Genomic DNA, 22,490 nt, shown 5'->3' with positions numbered 1-22,490 from the left:
TAGCAGTATTTTTTGTTGCCTTTGAAAAACTCATACATTGTGCCTTGGAACTACGGCCAGGCGAGCTTTGCCACATAGCGAATTTGTGTCATTAAGCAGACTGAGTTATAAATTTGTTTTTCAACCCAACTCTGCACCGCTCATAAAAGATCCCATTGCAGGTAAATAAGCATATCAGCTTAACTTAATGGTTCTCTTCTCCGTAAGCCTATCTGGCCCCGGCAGGAAGCGATGGCTCCAGAAGTCAACTAGAGTGGTTTGCGTTGAAAGATGTCATTGAACTAATTATACGCCGGATACTAGTCTGCTATAAAACTTAGGTGTCCGCTTATGGCACATTCGCCAACAGGTAAAACAGTTGCTTGATTTCTGCTAATTCAGATAGGTTATAGAGAGAAGAAATATTTTCCAAACTAGTACTCAAATTCGCGCTTCCTATTGCTTCGGCAATGAATGCATGATCCTCAGAGCAATATAACAAGCCTCTTTTGTATGGCACCTTAAGCATAGGCAGACAATGTACCAAACCGCGGAATTTTGTTTTCAGCTAGTTGCATTCTTTCGCCACGCTTCAAGGAATGCTTTCAAACATTGAGCTAAAGGTTTGCATAAGAGGCAATATGACCTGCCAAACAAACTGTCACATAATGCGGGTCATACTTCGTGCTGATGTTCTTCTTTCGCTATCACTTTTGCAATACATATGTGAAAGCTGTTCTCGTTGACAGTACAAAATAGACTTTTCGCAAATTTATATAACGTGGCATAGGAAACGTGGCAGATCAAAGAAATTGCTTTGTGTTGCCGTTAAAAATGGCCACGTGCGAAGTGGCGGGAAAGCAGGGCCATTCCATTAAACGTGTTACATGCGGCTACAAATTACAGGTTCTTGATGAAACTGTGCCAAGGATGCCGCACAATACAGTTGTAGCTGCCGTGAGCCGCGCCCCAAGTGAAGAGGCTGAGGCTTCTGTCCAGTGTTCAATGTTGCTACCAAGTGGTATAGAGAGACTATGAATCTGCTTTACTCTCATGGTATATTGACCGCGTTTGTTACACCTGATGGGCTGTATGAGTTCAGAGTTATGCCTCTTGGCTTATGCGACGCCCCGGCCACCTTCGAGCGTATTACGGACGCCCTTGGGCACGTATTCAAATGGTTCACGTGCCTCTGCTATTTCCACGACGTCACAGTGTTCTAAACAGGCTTTTCCTCTCACCTCGATGACCTTACAAAGATTCCTTCACTTTTGCGTCATACGGGCCTGCAGCTCAACTCCAAATGCCGTTTTGCGCGTCGTCAGATCAAAATCTTGATTCATGTCTTCGATGTCACGGTTCTTCACCCTGATTTATCTAAGATCCTAGCCGTGCAAGACTTCCCTGTGCCGCGTTCCTGCAACGACGTACGCAGCTTCTTGGGGCCGTGCTCCTACTTCCACCGATTCGTGCCCAGCACAAGAAAACGCCTTTGCTGCTCTAATCTCAAAGCTCACCACCTCACCCGTCATGGCACACTTCTATGTGGCTGCTCCCACTGAAGTACGCACTGACGCCAGCAGTCATGGCATCAGCGCTGTCCTTTCTCAGCGGCAATCTGGGTCTAACTCTGTCATTACCTACGCCAGCCGCCTCCTCTCAACACCAGAGCGTAATTACTTCATCGCGGAACGCGAGTGCTTGGCCCTTTTGTGGGTTGTTGGAAAATTTCGCCCGTAATTGTATGGCCACCCTTTTACGGTTGTCACGGACCACCATGCGCTCTGCTAGCTCTCCTCACTGAAAGATCCTACTGGCCGGCTAGGTCGCTGGACTTTGCGCCTACAAGACTACGACTACACCGTGGTATATGTCTGGTCGGCTACACACCGGTGCTGATTGCCTCTCACGATACCCCGTTGACTCTTCTGACCATTCTGGCAGTGACTGCACCGCCGACCTCTTCTCGCTCTCTGCTATTGCTCACATTGGCGATGAGCAGCGACGGGATACCAAGCTCCGCTCTATTATTGACCGCCTCAGCTCCACACCATCTCATCCTGCTCTGCGCCGGTTTGTGCTGCATCATGACACTCTATACCGCACAAGCCTGAACCCCGCCGGCCCCAAAGCCAAAGCACCTGCGCACCGATGTCCTCCACGAGCTCCTTGACCTCACCACTGCTGGACATATGGGTGTCGCGCGTACTTACATCCGCGTGCGTCTCCGCTTCTTTTAGCCCCGCCGCTACCAGTCCACACGCCGCTATGTTCGTGCCTGCGACCAGTGCCAGCACCGTAAACGTCCTGCCTCTCTCTCAGAAGGTATGCTCCAACCTGTTAATGTGCCCGCTGAACCTTTCTATCATGGGGGCTTGTATTTTTTGGGCCGTGTCCCGAGTCCACCTCCGGAAAGAAAAGGATTGCCGTTGCCACAGACTATGCCACTCGCTACGTTATCACGCGGGCCCTCCCCACCAGTACTGCTACTGACGTTGCCGACTTTCTCCGATACGACCTCATCCTCCGTCATGGCGCACCCCGCCAACTTCTCACCGACCGCGGCCGTTGCTTTCTCTCTAAAGTTGTCGACGACATTCTCCGTTCCTTCTCGACTAAACATAAGCTGACTACCCACCGTCTATGATCCCCACACCAACGGTCTCACAGAGCGCCTCAACCACATTATCACGGATATGCTCTAAATGTAGGTTTGCCTGGACCATCGGGACTGGGATATTGCGCTTCCGTACGTGACTTTCGCCTATAATTCTTACTGTCATGACACTGCCGGTTACTCACAGTTTTATCTTTTGTACGGCCGCGAGCCCCAATTACCTTTAGACACGCTGCTTCCGACATCTACTTCACAGCCTTCTGAATATGCACACGACGCAATTGCCCGGGCCGTCCACACCCGCCAGCTGGCTAGATCCCGACTACAAGCATAGCAGGCCTCACAGCAGGACTATTACAACCGCCGCCATCGCATGGTAACTTTATCTCCTGGAGCCCTCGTCTTGCTTTTGTCGCCATCACGCCGGGTCGGGCTTTGCGAAAAACGTCTGTCCCGGTATGTTGGCCCATACCGTGTGCTCGGCCAGGTCACCGCTCTCACCTACGAGATTTTCCCAGCCTTCCTACGGAGAGGCCTGCCTCATTTTGGAACGCAACGATGCCGTGCTTGTCAATACATTCCTCAATGCACGAAAAGAGTTCGTTATGCGGCAGTGAAGAGTAAAGGTATTTTACAGGAAGAAAGCAAACCGCGTGAGAACCACAAGGCAACGGCTAACCCACCAGCGAACGAAGATAGCGGTGCTCTTCCAGACACAACCCCACATCCATCATAAAACACTCCGTCGCGATAAGTGCCACGAGTTGTACACCAAGAAACCTATTATAGTCACATATAACCATGCGCATTGTCCAGACACTGACTCGCGCTTGCCGTGACACGGCCATGGCGTAGTCGTGCTCATGCTGCAGAGCAATAACTAAAATGAAACAAATTGTAATTGGCGTAGTCGTGCTCATGCTGCAGAGCAATAACTAAAATGAAACAAATTGTAAGCACTCATTCCCAAACCATCGCTATGACCGCTGTGGCCACTTTCTCCGTTCTGGTTTTTCGTTTTTCAGGCTCGTTTATTCGTTGGCATTTCGGAATGCTAATGTCGCCTCGCACGAGTGCAGTTAAGAAAAAACAACTTAAATTGGAGTTTTTGAACGCTCGCTGCACCCGCCGCGGTGGCTCAGTGGTTAGGGCGCTCGACTACTGATCCGGAGTTCCCGGGTTCGAACCCGACCGCGGCGGCTGCGTTTTTATGGAGGAAAAACGCTAAGGCGCCCGTGTGCTGTGCGATGTCAGTGCACGTTAAAGATCCCCAGGTGGTCGAAATTATTCCGGAGCCCTCCACTACGGTACCTAATTCTTCCTTTCTTCTTTCACTCCCTCTCTTATCCCTTCCCTTACGGCGCGGTTCAGGTGTCCAACGATATATGAGACAGATACTGCGCCATTTCCTTTCCCAAAAAAAACCAATTTATTCAACGCTCGCTGCACATTTTAAACCGAAGAATTGGCACTAATTTTAACAATGCAAGATGGCCTTCACTTCACATTTTTAAACAAAAGTGGATTTTCGCGCATTTCAACAAAATACGTAGAACTGGGCAACAGACTGCCTAAAACTCTGCAACACTCAAAGTTTCGTTGTGTGCGCGCTCATTTTAAACTATGGTATTCGCTTTATTTAGATAGCGTTAGCCCTAGAAAATGTAAGGAAGCTGCTTAAAATTGGATTTCTCCTGCTGCAATCATCCCACCTAAATGATCTTGGCAATTCCTACCACTGCGTGCGGCATGCATCGAACAATTTGCGATGGTAATTAAAGGTGCCGTGGGCGAAAATTATCAGACGCTTCAGTCGTAGCTGCATCTCGCTCAAGAAGATCAGGGTTTACACAATGACACAAGCCGTAAATTATGAAACGTTCGTGATTAGCGCGACGAAGGCCATTTTTAATGACGCTTTCACATTGTTTTAATAACGGGCATAATACAAGAAGCGCCCGTTCGAACCTTTACGCTTGTTGGATTCAAAGTTGTCGCTTAAGTACCTGTTAAAGAATGTTCAGCTCGGGCTGATCTCTGTCTTATAGGCTGTCTATGAGGAAGCCGACACCAGCACGTGTGTAACGATTCGCGCGCTGTGTTGTGAAAGGTTGATTAACAGCTGCAACCAGATTCTCCTGGTGTTGAAGAATGAAGACTGGCCGGAACTCGCTACCGGTGCTAAGCAACTCGAAGGCGCTGACTGCAACGTGTCAGATTAAACCAGTGGCTTAACATTTCCTCTCTGAGGTACGCGGGGAGGCCTGTAGTATAATGACCTCCAGCTGCACGACTGTGATTCCTCCAAGGCGTCAAGCTGACGGTGGCGCCAATTTGAACGAGTGAATAAGCGGCCCTCTAATCGCCTAGTTCTTTTCATGCTACCACGAAAGTCGTGTGTTTTTCGTAGAAATATTAAAAATCTCTCTGACCTCACCTTATTTTTCTCCGACCTCCTTTACTCCTGAAGACGTCCCATATCCCAAGATTACTAGAATCGAAGTCACGGGGATCGGCTCGTTAAAACTGGCCTGGCTATTCCCTCAACCTGACTGGCGAGTCTACGACGGCTTCCGAGTGCGTTACAGCCCTGCTAGCATGGATCCGTGCTTCCTGACGCATACCAAAGAAACAAATCTGACGATAAACGGGTTTCAACCTGGCACTGCGGTCAATATTGAGGTGCGTGCGCAGATGCGCGGCACGGACGGCAGACCATTGCTAGGGCCTCCACAAACAGCGGAGGTCACTACGTGGTCTAACGGTGAGTATGTTTTACGTGGATGTTTTCACTACTGTGAAATAAGAATGCAACGCCCCTTAATCTTCACGAGGTGGAAAACGCGTCTCAACCTTCAAATTTTGGCCTTAATTTTTTAGCACTATATATGTAACAATGACAATATTAGGAGAGATCAGTGCAAAAGCTATCTGCACAGCACTAGGTTCCACATAAGAGATGAGGGCAAATAAAAAGTATTGATTTGCTATTGAGGTCCTGAAGTGACGGTAAAAAAGAACTCCGAGGAAACGATGCTGTGGTCCTTTTGAGGTCGAAAGCATTTATTTTGCTGCGGGCAGGCATTACTCTTGGGCAGAAATCAGTATGGTAAGGTATGTGGGTCATAACAACCTGAAGCTGCGTATGGGCATTGAGAGACGCTGCGCTCGATGACATTGGGTTAATTCCGAACACTTGAGGCTCTTTGACGGGGACAGTACTCAAGAGTTGTGCAATTTAGCCTAGATCAAAATGCGGGTCCCGCAGCCGCGACTCGATCACGCCTTTGGCCTCCATTTTGTACGGCATATGCACTCAGTCAACGCGTCGGTTGGAAAACAGGAGATTAATGTTAAAGATGTAGCAGATATCTAGATAGGTGTTCAACGATTCATTTATGAAAAGAATGGCTAAATATTAAAACGCCAGACCACGAGTTAAGTGTGATAGAATTGGCTTTTTATTGCGAGTTGTGTTGCCAACAGACTATGACCAACGGCCAAACGACTCGCTTTTCTAAAAGGCGGTAGTATGTAGAAAGCTAGCAAGTATAGCAAAGCAAGCCAGCAAGCAAACTCTTTCCTTCCGTATCTAAATCATTTGTGTTATATTGAGAGAGGTAGAAAATGCTGTTTATAGTTGAACACGCATATATTCTATTTGTGAGGCGTGTGGTGAAAACAGAACGACTGTTGCGGGTCAATACGAAACGTCGATGCGGTCACTAAATACATCTTCGTCTTCGTCTTGAGGCTAGTAGTGGGAGGGTGCGAGGCCCCGTTGATAACCGTGCTCAAGAAAGCGGTTGTGAAAAGGACATTTTTAGGTGTTCAAAGGAAGTAAGCGATTCTTTGCTGCTTCAGCGTTCTGAATTGCCGCGACAGTGAACCCGATACCGCGTTGCATTCTTGATATGACGTCTGGGAAGAAAAGGAGAGGCATGGGAGGAACCAGCGTGGAAACAGCAGCCCATATCGGTAGCTTTCGGGTTTGCCCAGGGCAAATCGCTATCAGAAAATTGCGGTTTTGCAGAAGACTGAACTACGAGTTGCAAGAGATTATTCCGTAATTCGCAGAAATTTGCGGTCGTCTAACGCTGGCGATAACATTACTGACACTATAAAAGCTGTCGTAAGGGTAATTGAGTGCTATTAGTACTTCAAAGCAATATTCTGTGATGAACCGCACATGAGACACGCAATATGTGCCTGATTCTTTCTGTGTCATAGGGTTTCGGTTGTAAAGGCTGGCGAGATGAGGAGCACAGAATAAAAGGACTGACGCCTTTTAGTAAAGCTTGTCGGGCCAGTTAGTACATTATTGATGCTAACAAAGAACTGCGCAAACGAAACACGGACAGCGAAGACCCAAAGAGGAGAAATAGAGAGAGAGATGCGTTTGTGTGCGTCTTTGACTCTTCGCCGTCCGTGTCTTGTTTGCGCAGTTCTTTCTTCGCCTTTTAGTAGTTAGAAAAATTTTGGTGCATAGCAACGCTATATAGAAGCCCGCCACCCGGTTCAAAGAACCTTTGCCTTAAATAGAAAGCGAGTTCGCAGTTGTTACATATTTTTGTCTCTTCGTTCGCCGTCGTAGGTACACGGCAGAGTTACGGAGACGGCATCTGCGTGTATTTTCTATATACGATCTCTATACTAGCTGTTTCCTTACGCTCCTTGAGAAGTACAGCATGCGTTTTTCCAAATGCCTTGATATTGTATAATCTGCGCACGTTTCTTCGCCACGCTGACTTCTCAGTTGAAACTATTTGTTCATGTATACAGCGTTTCTGTCCTGGTGGCCAGGTACCCCATTCTCAAATCCTGGTTGGCAATGGAGGCAACTGCACTGCCACTAGGAGCACCGACACGGCAACGTAGTATTGCGCGCGTGATAGCAGAAGGGATTCTTCGCCACTGGGATACAGTACATTTTTGCTGCTTTCTTGCTAGCGCTGCCACTTACGGGAGCAAAGTTCAATGCCCTCATCCCAGAATTTCTCGGATTAAGAAGTTTTTTTTATCGCTCATTTTGCTTCCTTTTAGGTAAGAATAAACAATTACCGGTTCCCCGCAGGCATTTGAGACCATTTTTTATCCTTTAGGCTCGCCCTAATATGCAGAATCTCACAATGAAAGGCTGCATGCTGTACTGTCAAGGATTCGTAAATACACGAGTGCATTGAACTTGACTTTGGCTCTTACATTAACAGGAAGACTAGAAGGTGATTACATTAAGTTACGCAAGCCAAAGAATGTCACAAGCGCGGAAAACCCGTGCCCTGGGCTACTAACAGCGCTCTCAAACTTTTTCAGGTACTTCAGCAGTTTTACGCTGAAACGATGAAATGTACCATCTTCTCTCTTGCCGGAGCATTCGATGAGCGACTGTATTTTAGGCTTGCTAAGACGTGGACAAATACCGTAGAAGTGCTAGATATCGTCCTAACAGTACAGGCACTCTGCTCTCTGCAACGAGAAGTTTTAGACCAGCAGAAAAGAATTGCACATGAATCTGATAATAACATATACACATGTAAAATGCAGTTCCATCTGTGCAGGTCCGTTACGAGGCAAATATAAAAGACTCCATTGCTACCGCCTTGCTTTCCTGGACATGCATCAACGGCAGCGTCGATTACCTTCAGGTACAATAAAGTGTGTCTGTATGAGGTATAGATAAATAACTGCAATGAGTGGCACTGCAATAACAAAGAATAACAGACCTTGGAAATGCGCACATTCGGCCGTAGGCATAAAAATCTGTTTTCTTCCTGAGCTGCTTCTCGAGTGTAGTACAGCTGTATTCTTTGCATCTCAGTGTTTTCTTTCTATACCCACACTCAGCACTGAGAGTTCCGGCGAACGCGTGCAATACACCGCTGGTCCACCATGAACATCGCTCGCCAGACTTTTACTGAGACGAAACCTCACTTACTAATTTAAATCCGGCTTCCCTGATACCAGCCTCAGGGTACCTGTAGCCGCAAATTTTATCGCCTCTTGTTTGGTGTTTAACAAGAAGCACATAAAATTTCTGTACCACAGTCGAACTGTATCCCAATAAAGGCGAGGAAGTGAGCCTTTTGGGCCGGTGGGCGGTTGTTTTCGTAAATAATTCTCGAGAAGACATGTGATCAGGTGGCCTACCTTAGTGTTGGCCTATGTGTAGGCCCTCTCAAAGGGTAAAGTGGCACCATAAATATATTGGTCATGCTTTTGGGAAGCACAGGCAGCCGAACTGTTTCTCATCTCATGGTAAAAACTGGAAAAGATAACTGTATTGCGCACTCAGCCCTTCAACTGAAAACATATGGTACGCCTTCTTGGGAACTTTTGACTAATAGCCGATTTTCTACGGCGCCAGCTTGTAGCTCAAAGTGGTCTAGAACCACAATTGCCGAGACGAGTAGAGACAGGCGGAACTGCCTGACCGTAATATACTACTCTGTTTCGTCATGCATAGCAATTTTATTGAAGTCCAACCGCGAATATTCATGTTGCTTAAAAAGGAGAAATATTCTAATTGTTACATGTGAAGATGTTTAGCAGGGGCCACTTATGGACAAGAGGCAAGAATGAAAGTGATGAATATGTGAACGCTTTATTAGCACGTTGAATAAAACATGCAGGCAAAGAAACGTTAAGTTTTATGCGACTCTCCGCACTTTTAACTGGAAGGAAGTATTGATAACTCTGGACTTTCAGCCTTTAGAAACTGCCGAGTGTGGAGAACGTTTGAAAAAAAATTGAAGCAAAGGGGTTTAAAAGGGGCTGACCCTATGATATAAGAGAAGCGGGGCAGCATTTTAGGAGCCTGAGGAATAAACAGGCGGCTCCGACGAAGATATCAGCAATCCTCGATGAAAGTTACCAAGTAGATCATTGAAGAATGTACATGCAACAGTGGCAGGCATGCTGTCGACTCGTGACAATAGAAAAGAAAATTTGCTAGAACACGCATTTAATAGCTAACCCTAAGGAACTATTTGCAAATCATTGGCAGAGCCATCGTGCTTGACTGGACGCAGCCTGCCTCTGAAAGAGGGTGATCAGTCGCGGCGCACCTCTTTCTGGATGGGAATGTTGTGACACCAACAAGGAAACAAAGCTGAAATGCACGTAGGGGGTAGTGAAGTGAGTGAGGATGCGGTTTTGCCGTTCGAGCTCTGATTACGTCTTCAGAAAGGACCGCTTTTCTGGCCTCTCGTGACAGTGACTTGCAGAAGTAAACCACTACTTAGTTTACAAATCGGTAATGGTAGGTTATTAGCAACGAAGATTGAGGGGTCTGCTGATCAGACACAACATTTCAACTGATTAAGTAGCGTTCGTACAGCACATGGAAATGCGAGTAGCACGCGTCCTATACGCACCTTTTCTTCATATTGTCTTAAACCTACGTCCTTCGTTGAGATCGCAGAGTACTATATCTTGATTGAGGTCACCGTTTGGTGTGCTGGTGCGCCCGAGAGGAGCAAGAAAGAGGTACGGGACGATAAAACCACAGCGTGACTTATGTGGGTGTAGCGAGATGCATTCATAAATGAGGAGCTAAGGCACCAACGCCGATTACAAGCACTTCATTGACATGATTCTTACACAAGTACTGGCTTCATAGAACCTAAGTTGATACAAACCCACATTCGAAATTAACTATCTCACCTCCATAAGAGGTAGAGTGACGCCACAAAAAAGGTAACCTAGAAACACCTAATTTCCTCATCGATTTCGCCAGTGATTTTCTATGCGTCTGTAGGAATGGTAGCAGATGGATTAGATGCTTCCAAGGCTCTCTATTTTGAACTAAATAATAAATTAACCGTGCGTGCAGTTTCAAGCCTGCTTTCACCAAGGGTGATCTGCATAGCCGAGTTACTTCGAATACATAAAAAATGCTGTTCTCGATTGAACAAATATACACTTCGCGAATTGCGTTCTCCATTGCTTAAAGTGCTAATAAACGCCACCACGCTTGTTTTCTGCGTTCAGAGGGCCTACGTGCGCTTCCTCCACTGACTTCATTTTTGTAAGTAATCGTTGGGTCTCGAGGGCTGCTCTCCACTACTACAGCTAGAAACTATATAGAAATCACACCAAGGACGTTAGAGACCACCATAGTTTCACCACCTAGAAGGACTGCACGGAATATGACGTCACTGCATCGTGTGACCACCAGCAGAGAAACGACAAAGGATGGGATGTAGTTCGTCCTTCATATGCATAGTCCATAGAGCAGAGGGCGCCGACTTCTCGGCGTACAGCCGATTCATTCATTATTACAGCGCAAAGACGGCACAGAACAAGAAGGGGACACAACAGCGCTGCCCAATTAACTGTTTTGAACAAGGGAAGCTTCCTGCCTGTCTGTCTGTACTTTGCTAAAACGTCGACACCTTCAGAATTGCAACGGTCTGCTTCGGTCTTCTCCGCGCATCGGGAAACTTGTTTCACCATAGCCAAGAGCTCCGGTCTCGATGCTTTTGGCTCGACCGCGAACTTGGGCCCCCGGCCAAGGACTTGCCTGATGTTGTCGGGAAGGGAGATGCCCTCCATGACGTGGATTCGTTGCCCGGTAACTGGAGTCCTCTTAGGAAGAAGTGCACGAAGCGCTGGGAGGGTCTGTTGCCAAAGGAACTCGGTGGTGCGGTCAATGGACCGTGATAAATGGTTCCACTGTGCATTCGAATGTTCTGGCCCAGCATGGAACTGTACCAAAACCTTCAAGCGCTCCTTGTGCGCTCGCACTTGCTGAAGCCATTCAGACCTGAGAATCTTGCAGAGTCTTCTCGCATGGCTAGCTGAAGGTTGTACGCCGCCAAATAAGGCTGATATATCAGGTGGCAGGATTCTCTTGCGAACGCAAAACCCGAGTGAACGTGCTCGGCAAGCCGCCGCGGCGACTACTGGTATCACTTGAAAGAGATCAAGAACACATGTAAAAGAGCCCTTTGTACTAGAAATAAAGTTCCATAATGACCAATTAACTGTTTTGAACAAGGGAAGCTTCCTGCCTGCCTGTCTGTAGTTTGCTAAAACGTCGACACCTTCAGAGATGCAACGGTCTGCTTCGGTCTTCTCCGCGCGTCGGGAAACTTGTTTCACCATAGCCAAGAGCTCCGGTCGACCAATTAACTGTTTTGAACAAGGGGAGCTTCCTGCCTGCCTGTCTGTACTTTGCTAAAACGTCGACACCTTCAGAGATGCAACGGTCTGCTTCGGTCTTCTCCGCGCGTCGGGAAACTTGTTTCACCATAGCCAAGAGCTCCGGTTGTGTCCCCTTCTTGTTCTGTGCCGTCTTTGCGCTGTAATAATGAATGTAGGTAACCAACTCGCCCAAAATGTTGTATTATAGCCGATTCAGGTCGGACGGAAAGTGTTAAGGTGTGCGTCTGTGCGCACAAAACAATACCGGGCATGACCAGTTTGCAACTACTGTGTTGTAGACGGTTCAGCTAAATTGTTCGTCTGAGCTGTGAATAAAGAGCTGTTCATTTCGTAAATCATTTGTACTTTCCCTTATTTCTATCTAGTGCAAGATAGCAGATCATGGAATCTGGACTACCTATGATGACTTGGTCGACTGCGATGCTACCGTGAATGCCGGTCGTACTCAAGTGCGCACCAGTGGTAACCTGAGGCTTACCCACCAAAAACTGCAAAGAAATTCATTGTTGGGGTTCGCTGCTGCAATACCTACGGATGCGGACGAGAGCAAAACGTCAGGGTAAACTCTTACATTTTAGGTAAGAAAACAAGTTATTTTGCCTTTTATGGCACCATTTTTCTCATTGACGTTTGAGACACAAATTGGCATATGTCCAGAGCATGGACAGAAGTTCACGGCGCAGTGCGAGTGTCATAGCTGTGCGAATCAATTTTAATATTGCCTTAGCGATATCGCTTCGTTGATTATTATGTTGCCAATTTATGCAGTTCTGCACAATTATTGCTGTATGAACGCAGCAGTGCTGTTTCTACCTTGGCTTCAGAAGGGTACGTTATGTAGTCTTATGTTCCAGCAGCGCAACCAGATCACAATCATGACCACGCATTAGTATTAGCATGGTTCTCAATTGCGAAGTTATCTAAAGTGAACACTTCTGCGTCATGTTGAAAAAAACGTGATCGCCGCTGCGGTATGCTGCATCCCGACAACCGTCCAGTTTGTATGGTCTTACGTTACCCCCAGAATGTTCTTGCTTCAGCTGAAGCCCGAAACTCCTCCGACGGCAGTTCTGCCTGAAAAGTGTTTTACGATATCACTTCAGCATCCTACCACGCAAAATGCCACAGTTCGCGTGAAGCATCTGGGAGAATCACCAAAGGAGAGGAAATGGGCCTAACGGGCTCGCTGCATCACTGTGCACCTAAATCGGCCTTTCAGCTTCATGGCGTTAGTGACAGAGATGTGCGCTGCCTGCGTTGGCGTTGACAACGTTGTGGCAGTAATATGGTACTGGGCAGCTGGCATTCATTTCGTTCCTTCGCGTCACCGTTCGCAATGTTATGCACGCGGTTGATTTCGACGAAAGTAAATACCCATAACTGGCTTCCTGGGTGAGTGAAACTCAATGGCGTTCAAGTTAAATAGCGGTGGTGCAAACCTGCAAAAAGCCGTGATTTCGCACAATATTTCGTGCGAGCAATATTTCGAGGAATCCCTTCCAGTACCTCAGGAATACTCGGCCATACTGAACAACTACAAAAGCAGCAGGATGCGGTGTCCATCACTGCACAAATCCTTAAACAGAGAAGGAGCTGTCGCATGGAGACCACTACAAACGGGGTCATATCCAAACCTAAGTACAATTACCCCCACACTTCACGTACACAATTGTCCGTGGTGCCATGAAAAACCTACGCTATACCAGATAACATGGGCATCTAAAATATTCAACGCCGTTCCAATTATACCAAACCCAAGTGCGGAGTATTGGGAGGGTATGCTCTCCAGCGACTGCCGCGACGACTGGATCCTTCCGGTACGGCGAGCTCAGCTGACGGCAGTATCCAGCGGAGCCCTGGAATGGGGGCAACCGAACATTGCAGAGATGGAAGCCGAAGGTTAGAGAACTGCACACCGAGAAAAATGAAGAATCTAGAACGTGAACCATTTGTCAACGTGGTTAAATGCATGCTTATCCGCACTGGTGAAATAATTGAACAGGAACGTCGGGGAAAACTAAACGGGCGAGCCAGTGATGGCGAAGAGTGTCTTATAATCGCTGATATCCGACAGGAGCGGACCGCACCATGAGCTCTCGCGAGGCAGGCTTCACGATGCAAACTCTGCCTCACCACATGCCGTTTGGTTAGCGCTGCAATGGAGGCTGTAGAGTATTACGGTATTGTAGTTGTTGACAATGCAGTGAGTCTCCAGTACCCCCCCCCCCTTACATCAGGCAACACAACTGCACAAAAAGTTAGTATCACTATATCTCTACTTCCAAGAATTGCGTTCGTTCTCGCCTGTGGGTATTACCGCAGTCCTTGAATACTCCTCATGGTCATAAAAGTACCGTTTGGGAGAAGAGTTCCCCTAGGGGCTCCACCACGGATCGATGAGGCTTGAGTTGTGGACTGCACCGGTGGCGCAATGTGTGGCTGCACGACTGCAAGTTTAACAGCGCGTTTCGTTATACAACAGTCCGTCTAACCCTTTCCGGAGTCGGACATGTCGGATATTTATGGAGGATTTTATGCATAGCTAAGAGCGTGATATGTTTGCCGACAAACGCGTCAAGATGTCGCGTTGGCTGCTGCTATGCGCGGCACCACAGCGTTCACCATTAGAAAGCGCAGTGTATTCGATTTCACTCGCCACAACTTTAGATCAGAGGGTATTTTGAGATCCTCATATTTTGAGTTTATAAATAGTCCATTTCGGCGGTCATAGCTTTGCCATTTTACCAGCAGTGTGCCACTGTTTGTAATGTTGCATTCTTACGGAATGGTGCCGCTAACTGCGCCGATCCTCATCGAATAACACCGTTCTCAATTGTGCGTGCTTAAGTACGCGTTACAGCACTGTATCACAGTGTTCATTTACACCGTATTGCAATTTGTTTTCGCAGCTTGCTGAGGCTGTCATCGGAAGTTGGCATAAAAAAGAAGAAGGGTTTGTCAGGTACAAAATCAACAATTATTAATGGTTGCTACGAATAGCGTGAAAAGAAGCGGCACCATAGCATTTATTACTGGCTTGACGTTTCCTCTACTGGCTGGACATTTCACACGTACACTCGACGGCACTCTTTTGTAAAGAGCTAGAGCAGTACGCTTTAAAATTTGACAGGTTTTGTAAAAACTGCGATGAGTACTTTGCACGTAATCTGGAAAGAAAAGAATACAGCGTTGTCGTTCGAGCCATTGCGTTCGTTTAGCATTTTTAAAATTTGACAGGTTTTGTAAAAACTACAATGAGTGCTTCGCACGTTATCTGGAAAGAAAAGAATACAGCGTTGTCGTTCGAGCCATTGCGTTCGTTTAGCATTTTTAAAATTTGACAGGTTTTGTAAAAATTACAATGAGTACTTCGCACGTTATCTGGAAAGAAATGAATACAGCGTTGTCGTTCAAGCAATTGCGTTCGTTTAGCATTTTTAAAATTTGACAGGTTTTGTAAAAATTACAATGAGTACTTCGCACGTTATCTGGAAAGAAATGAATACAGCGTTGTCGTTCAAGCAATTGCGTTCGTTTAGCATTTTTAAAATTTGACAGGTTTTGTAAAAACTACAATGAGTACTTCGCACGTTATCTCGAAAGAAAAGAATATAGCGTGTCGTTCCAGCCATTGCGTTCGTTTAGCATTTTTAAAATTTGACAGTGTTTGTACAAACTACAATGAGTACTTCGCACATTATCTGGAAAGAAAAGAATACAGCGTTGTCGTTCGAGCCATTGCGTTCGTTTAGCATTTTTAAAATTTGACAGGTTTTTTAAAAACTACAATGAGTACTTTGCACATAATCTGGAAAGAAAAGAATACAACGTTGTCGTTCGAGCCATTGCGTTCGTTTAGCATTTTTAAAATTTGACAGGTTTTTTAAAAACTACAATGAGTACTTCGCACGTTATCTGGAAAGAAAAGAATACAGCGTTGTCGTTCGAGCAATCGCGCTCGTTTAGCATTTAAAGCGACGCGTTGAGACTTGCTAGCGAACTGTGTTAACAATGAGCACACGGTGATCAGTTGCTACGGAGCATGGACGATGGCTGGATAGTTCGGGAACGAGTTATCTGAAGCGTCTGTTGCCGTGCATGCACCTAATGCGATAAAGTGTCGCTTTGCTGATGGCCGAGAACGTGGCTTGGGCTTGGTAAGATATCATTAGAGGCTTTCGAAACACCTATTCTTATAGTACAAAGTGGGCAATCAAGTGAGGCCCGCCCTGTCCCCAATGTGCGTAGCCCATTCTAGCCCGGATGGAACCGATGTGGGGTTTGCAACACGGGCCCCATTCGGCCCCAAGTGGGCTGCCCACATACTTGGGACAAATGCAGCTAGCCCTTGTGGAGCTGCGCATATTCGTTCGGCCTGCATTTCTTAATGTAAGTAGCCCACCGAGCTCCCCCCATCCATCTTGATTTGGTGAGATGTGGGTAGCCCCTGAGGGCGATAGTTAGGTTTTCATCTCAGGTACGGGACCAACGCGGATTCTATGGGGGAAGCCCAATTGAGGTCGTCCCCCATCGTCCCCATAGGTTACCGATTTAGGTTCTTTAGGGGAAAACCTACCCCAAGCATTTTACCCTCAAGGCACTAATTTTTCCCCCATTGCACCTTCAAGGCAAAATATCATGTACCAACTTTTTCAATCTCAGCCTCACCTAAGAAACCAAACTGAAATTTTCTTTTAAACACGGGGACAAATGGGCCATGCGGGCTGCCCACGATGAGCCCGTATCGCTATTTGTGCAGGCAACGCACATTAAGTTTGGGCGTTGTGTGTAGAGCACCTATTTGTGTACAGAGCTATAGAGATATTTGGAGTGTCTCAGCTAGTTCAGTTCGTCTTCGTAAGTTAGCACAGTCGCTCATGCGCTTGTTCTGACTATTTTGCACAATTTATTTGAGTGCGAGGGCCCAAAGCATAGAATTTAAAGTAGTCTAGTAAAGATTCTGAGAATTATATTACAAATTATCTATAAGAGTAAGCGATGAGAGCGCATAATACAAATCTAGGAATTGAAAAAATGCACGCATAACACTATGGAGCCACGTCGGTGGGTTAAGCCCACTGCAGCCGATGTAGGACCGTCTGCGGCAATGTATCGGCTACACGATTTGGGCTTGCCGCGTTTTTCAGAGCGAGAAGCTCTACTCCTCCCATGCTGAGCCTGAAGTTCAGCTGGCTCTTATATTTGACCTCTAACGGAAGGCGCGCCGCACTTGAAAATTTTGCCTCATAATGCCTCAATCTTCATGTCCCCCTTTTTCGCCGCAGCTGCCCGCTTTGCAGCCACGTCCGCGGCTGCACCGACCGCCGCTCTGAACACTCGCTCTTGTACTTGTGGCACGTGTTGCATCACGTAATTTGTTCTCGCTGAAGCCTTGGAACAATAAAGACGAACCAAAGCTAAACGGTGTGTAAATATGCCTAACAGAGCTTTTGCTCTGTATATTCTGGCTCAGTTCAGTTGAGCCACAGCCAATGTTTTTCTAGCATAGCGCCTGCATTTGTTTTGTATCTGCCCAAAACAGCCAACAAGGAACCGATTAGGGAAGCTTGTCGGCACGCCCACTTTCGAGCCCCGGCACGGCTGATGTGAGATCCTAGTGCATTTGTGTGTGCTTGTCTATTTAGGCTTAACGAGGCTTTACTCGCTCAGAGCCTGCATGTTTACTCCATATGCCCTCAAGTACCATACAAGGGACCAATAAGGGGAGCATGTGGGCGCGCCCTTTTTCCAGCCCCGCCACGGGCCATCGGAACCTGCAGCAGTTCCGTGTAGGCAGCCCCGTTTGGGCTAGCACAGGAGGTTTTTACAGCACAGAGCCCACATTGGCGTTCCCTCTTCCCTCAAATACCCTACAAGGGACTGATGTGGCCAGCATTTGGGCGCGTCCGTTCTCCAGCCTCGCATGGCTTAAGGGGACCTACAGCTGGTTAGCGTGTGCAGCCCCGTTTGCGATAGCAGAGAGAGAGAGACAAGGTGAACGATGTGGGCTATGTGTGGGAATGTGTCATAAGGTACTCCTAGCAACACCGATATGGGACCCATGTAGCATCAACGGGGCAAGCCCATTTTCGGCTGGCGCACTTATTTCTCACAGGTGGCCGATATAGCTGCTCTATCGGTTGCCCAAGCCCCACTTGTCCATGTGGGACTCACGAGGGCCTCGCATTGTGCGGTATCTAGGTAGGAACGGCGTGAGGATTGAGCTTGCGCAGCTCACGTAGCGGCGACGCAACTTCCCCGTCTTCTTTTTTTTGCGTTTTCCTCTCTGTCATCTTTCTAACCCCTATCCCCCATCCCCAGTGTAGGGTAGCAAACCGGAGACTCTCATCTGGTTAACCTCCCTGCGTTTCCTTCATTCTCTCTATCTCTCCCCCCGTCTTCTACGAACTCGTCATGTCCAATGATGCTCGTGTGATTGAAATGTTCCTCACATACAAGTGCGTTCGGCGAATCGAAAGGGAAGCTACCAACTTCCTTTGGAGGATGGCGCATCTCCACTCCTCTCGCAATTCGCGAACAGGCGGGAAAACAAAAAACTGCAGGTGACACATTGACGGCGCGGTTCACGTGCCCACCCAGACGTGAGACATTGACTGTGTCATTCCCTATCCGAAAAAACAAATCTTCATTTCTCGTTAACTTCCTTCTTAAAGCTATGAAGCGATAGATTTAATTAGTTAATTACCGTAAATGCGGAATTGGTAATTCTCGACTTTACATTCATAGATCGCTGGGACTCTTCATGTCACTCCTTGCGCAGTGGCGCAGCGGTTGAGCGTTGCAGCACTTAAAACACGTGTTATACAACATGAAGGCGTCGTGCACAGACAGCAGCCGCTTGTTCAAAAAGAACACGTAGTCACGCACTTCCACACTCAAGAAAACCGCAGCCGTGGCATCGTGGTAGAGCACCCGCCTCGGCTACGGGAGGTGGTGGGTTCGACTGCCGCTGCCGGCCGGTTACCCACCGGTTTCCTCAAAATGGGTACAAGCCATTCCCCGGCATGGCGCTCGGCTTCTCATGGTGCACGGCTTGGAAAAGGAGCCCGCGCCTTCAAATCCCAACACTGTGCGAGGCCGAGTTCACGGCACTCCTGCGTACAAGCCACTCCCGGCCCGACGCCCGGCTTCTTCAGGGGTGTGTGCTTGGAGGAGGCTCCGCAAACCCCGCTGCGCCCCTTCTGGGGCAAACCCAGTTTCGAACAACTCAGCCTGCAAAGGTGGTTCGTGTTTCACTCCCCAGTGATGAGTTCGACTCAAGACTCGTACGCTCTAACCAGCGTCAGGTTCAAACACTATGGTCCTTAGTCAAAAGCGATTCAGAGTATCACTACAGTCATGGGCTAGTCCGGCTTTTCGGCTTTCCGACTTTGTGAGAAAAAAAGGGGGCCACAAATGGGCTTCTACCTCACGAGGCGGATTTAACGTTGTTGACGGCGGAACTCATCGCTGATCCGTCAGAGCAACTGTGGTTCAAGACCCTTTTCCCAAGCATCTCACCCTGAAGAGCCGAGCTCCAGGCCGGGGGAAATCTTGTACCCATTAAAAACAGGTGGGTACCCAGCGGCACTGGGGATCGAACCCAGCACTTCCCGAATGCGAGGCGGATGCTCTACCACAAGGCCGCGCTTCGAGCAGCATGCTTAACTTCTTCGAGCACATTCTCATGTGCTGAACTCCCTAGAGCGAGCTCATTAAACTTCATCGAACAACAAATCAACTCATTGTCTCATCTGAATCATGAACCACCTCTGCAGGCTTAGTGTTCGAAACTGGTTTTGCCCCCCGTGGGGCGCAGCGGGGTTTGCGGAACCTCTTCTAAGCACACACCCCTGAGGAAGCCGGGTGCCGATCCGGGGGACGCTTGTGCCCATTTTTGCCGGTGGGTTTCGAACCAACCACCTTCCGCAGCCGTGGCGGACGCCCAAGCCACTAAACCACGACTGCTACGCTTAATCCATGCGGTTCCTGCGCAGAACGTCGCTTTCTACGCAGTTAGGCGGCCTACAGCTCCGGCGCTCACCAAGACCTGCTCCTGTTTTGAAGACTGCCTCCGTGCGCCCGCTTTGAGTATCGCACTACGCTTTCCCATACAGTTACGGACAGGCTTCATGGCCACAAAGCGTTATTGAAGGACCCAGGTATAGCTCTTGGCAATCCGTGGCAGAAGTTTTGACGGGCTCATGGACAAGATTAATATATTTCTAGCCAACTATCATGTATATTCTTTGGAAAATCTCTGTTCGCCGTCCTCCACGTGCAGCAGCTGAATTTCGCAGTTGACAGACAGGTTGCAATCAAGTATTTTACTTCGGTATCTCTCAGTACGAAGTCTTACAATAACAGGGCCTTGGTGCGCTTCCGCACAGTTGATTTGCGCAGACACGCACGGCACCGCGGGCATCTCTGCCACGTCGAAGGGTTGCTGGGGCGACCAACTCTGAAGAGTAGTGAGAAAGGGCAAGTGGGAGGCTACCTCCAGTTCCCGACCACTCTCAGCGCAGCGACGCCGTGCAGAATGTATCACTACGACTGTAAAAGTAACGGGAGGGGTGGACTTCTCCGAGAAAATCAAGCAACACCTGCAAGCTGTTACGCATTGTGGAGGATGCCCTAAATGTTGCCAATTTTTAGAACCATGCCTTCATGCTGCATGAATGTTGTTTCTCATGGTATCTTGGCCACTTTCTTCATTAAGCGGTGTCTTACGGCTCTCGAAAAACATAAAGAAAACTGCCTAATGTTTAATCGCCAGATTGGCTCATACTGTGCCAACCTTCCATGCTGCTGATCTCAGAGGTCACATCATGAATCTCTACCAATTTGTTGTGCAGGTAGAGTTAGGAGACTTGACTGTTGAATCTCAACTTATGTAGTCGAGTACAACGCTAAGCATATGCAGTGACGCGGCCTTTACAGGCAGAGCTGTGAAAAACGGACTACGTCCGTACGCACGATTCCCCTGACCAGCAATTAGACATGATAAATATTGAAGGAACAGAAACGACAGAGAGCTGATGCGGTCCACAGTGTCCGAACGCTCAAATACCGATCTTTAAGCTCAGGGCGCTGTACTTAGGTGGACGCTTGAGTCCACAACATACAGTGTATTGAACACAGGGAGCACCTCTTCCGGAGTCTGCCACAAAAGGTCGCGAATGACATGAACTCACTGCAAACTGATTGATAACAAATTCCTAAAAACTTACAGTTTTCGTTCTTTCCGCGTATTTCTATAGCCGAGTTTCACGTACTAGGGATTTTTGTACATCGTTAGTTTTGTATATCGTTAGCGTCGTCGTCATCCCGTCAATAATAAAATTCGTTTTCAGGAGAAGAAGAGTACAATAAATGTTTGGTTACTTCAACCCCGCGCCCGAACAGGAAGTAAAAGAAACAAAAGTGAAAACGAAAATAGCATTTAAAGAAATGAAATGCGCAGTAACTTGATCACTTCTCGCTGGACACCACAATCCGTGCTGTGAGGGGGGACTGAAACGTGGGAGTGAAAAACAAAGAGGAGAGAAGCCACACTGGAGTTCTGTAGAATAATTTCTACCCCCTGGGAATCTATAACGTGCACTGACATCGCATAGCTCGAGGACACCTTTTGCGCTTAGTCTTTATCGAAACGCGGCCGCTGCAACAGTGTTCAGACCCTTGCACTTCGGCACAGCAGCCGAGTGCACGACCCACTCAGCTACCGCGGCAACAGGGCGAATGAAAGAGGATAGAGAGTATGCGGAGAACGGAGGCTGCACGCCTTGTTTTAACATTTCTGCAGGACACTGATCTTGTTTCTAAATGGTGACAGCAGGAACTGACTATGGTCTGCTGTGATTGAATGTGTCCGTAAATGGCGTCTTCTGGAGTGAACTACGTTGTACTGTGAGCGGATGTGTGTATGGATTGCGGCACTACAATGGCCTATGTTCTACTGTGACTGAATATAATGTGCATAGATGGTGACTTCCGGAATGGACTGTGGTGTGAAGTGTGTGGAGTGAATGTGTGCATAGATGGTGACTGCGGGAGGGGAATATGTGCTATTATAGGTGACTGTGCATCTAGCGGGGCAGATCCTACAGGTTTTAGGACATTATTAACATAAAAGTTACGGTACGATGGCGCAACTGCCCGCAGAATAACCAAGGCTAATCCCATTTGTAGCATTCGACACCTCAACTCAACTCAAGAGACAGGCGCAGAAGGGTAAAGAATTCAAGCCGAAAATTACAGGGGGCACATAAGCGTACTGAGCTGCTTGAAGGCGGAAGCATTTTTATATATTTTTTTTCCTTCATTTCCAACGACGCACCTTAAGCTCCTCGGTGGCTCAGTGGTTATGGCCCTTGGCTGCTGATCCGAAGGACGCGGATTTGACCCCGGCCGCGGCGGTCGAGTTTCCATGGCGGCGAAAATCTAGCGGCCCGTGCACTGTGAGATGTCAATGCACGTTAATAAAGAACCCCGGGTGGTCGAAATTTCCGGATCCCTTCACTTCGGCGTTCGTCATAGCCGGAATCGCTTTGGGACGTTAAGTCTCCACATACCATAAGCTATAATGACACAACTACTCATTAACATACAGTCGTAAGGCAACGCATAAGGTAGGCTCACCTTTTTTGCCAGAAAGCAGCGCGGTTGTGCGCCCTCTGCGTTGAGTGCTCGCCTCGCAATCTTAAGCTCCTTAGTTCAGTTCGCCGCA

This window comes from Amblyomma americanum, chromosome 6 (assembly GCF_052857255.1).
Source record: "Amblyomma americanum isolate KBUSLIRL-KWMA chromosome 6, ASM5285725v1, whole genome shotgun sequence".
In the NCBI taxonomy this organism is placed as follows: Eukaryota; Metazoa; Arthropoda; class Arachnida; order Ixodida; family Ixodidae; genus Amblyomma; species Amblyomma americanum.
This window is presented reverse-complemented; position numbering follows the sequence as displayed.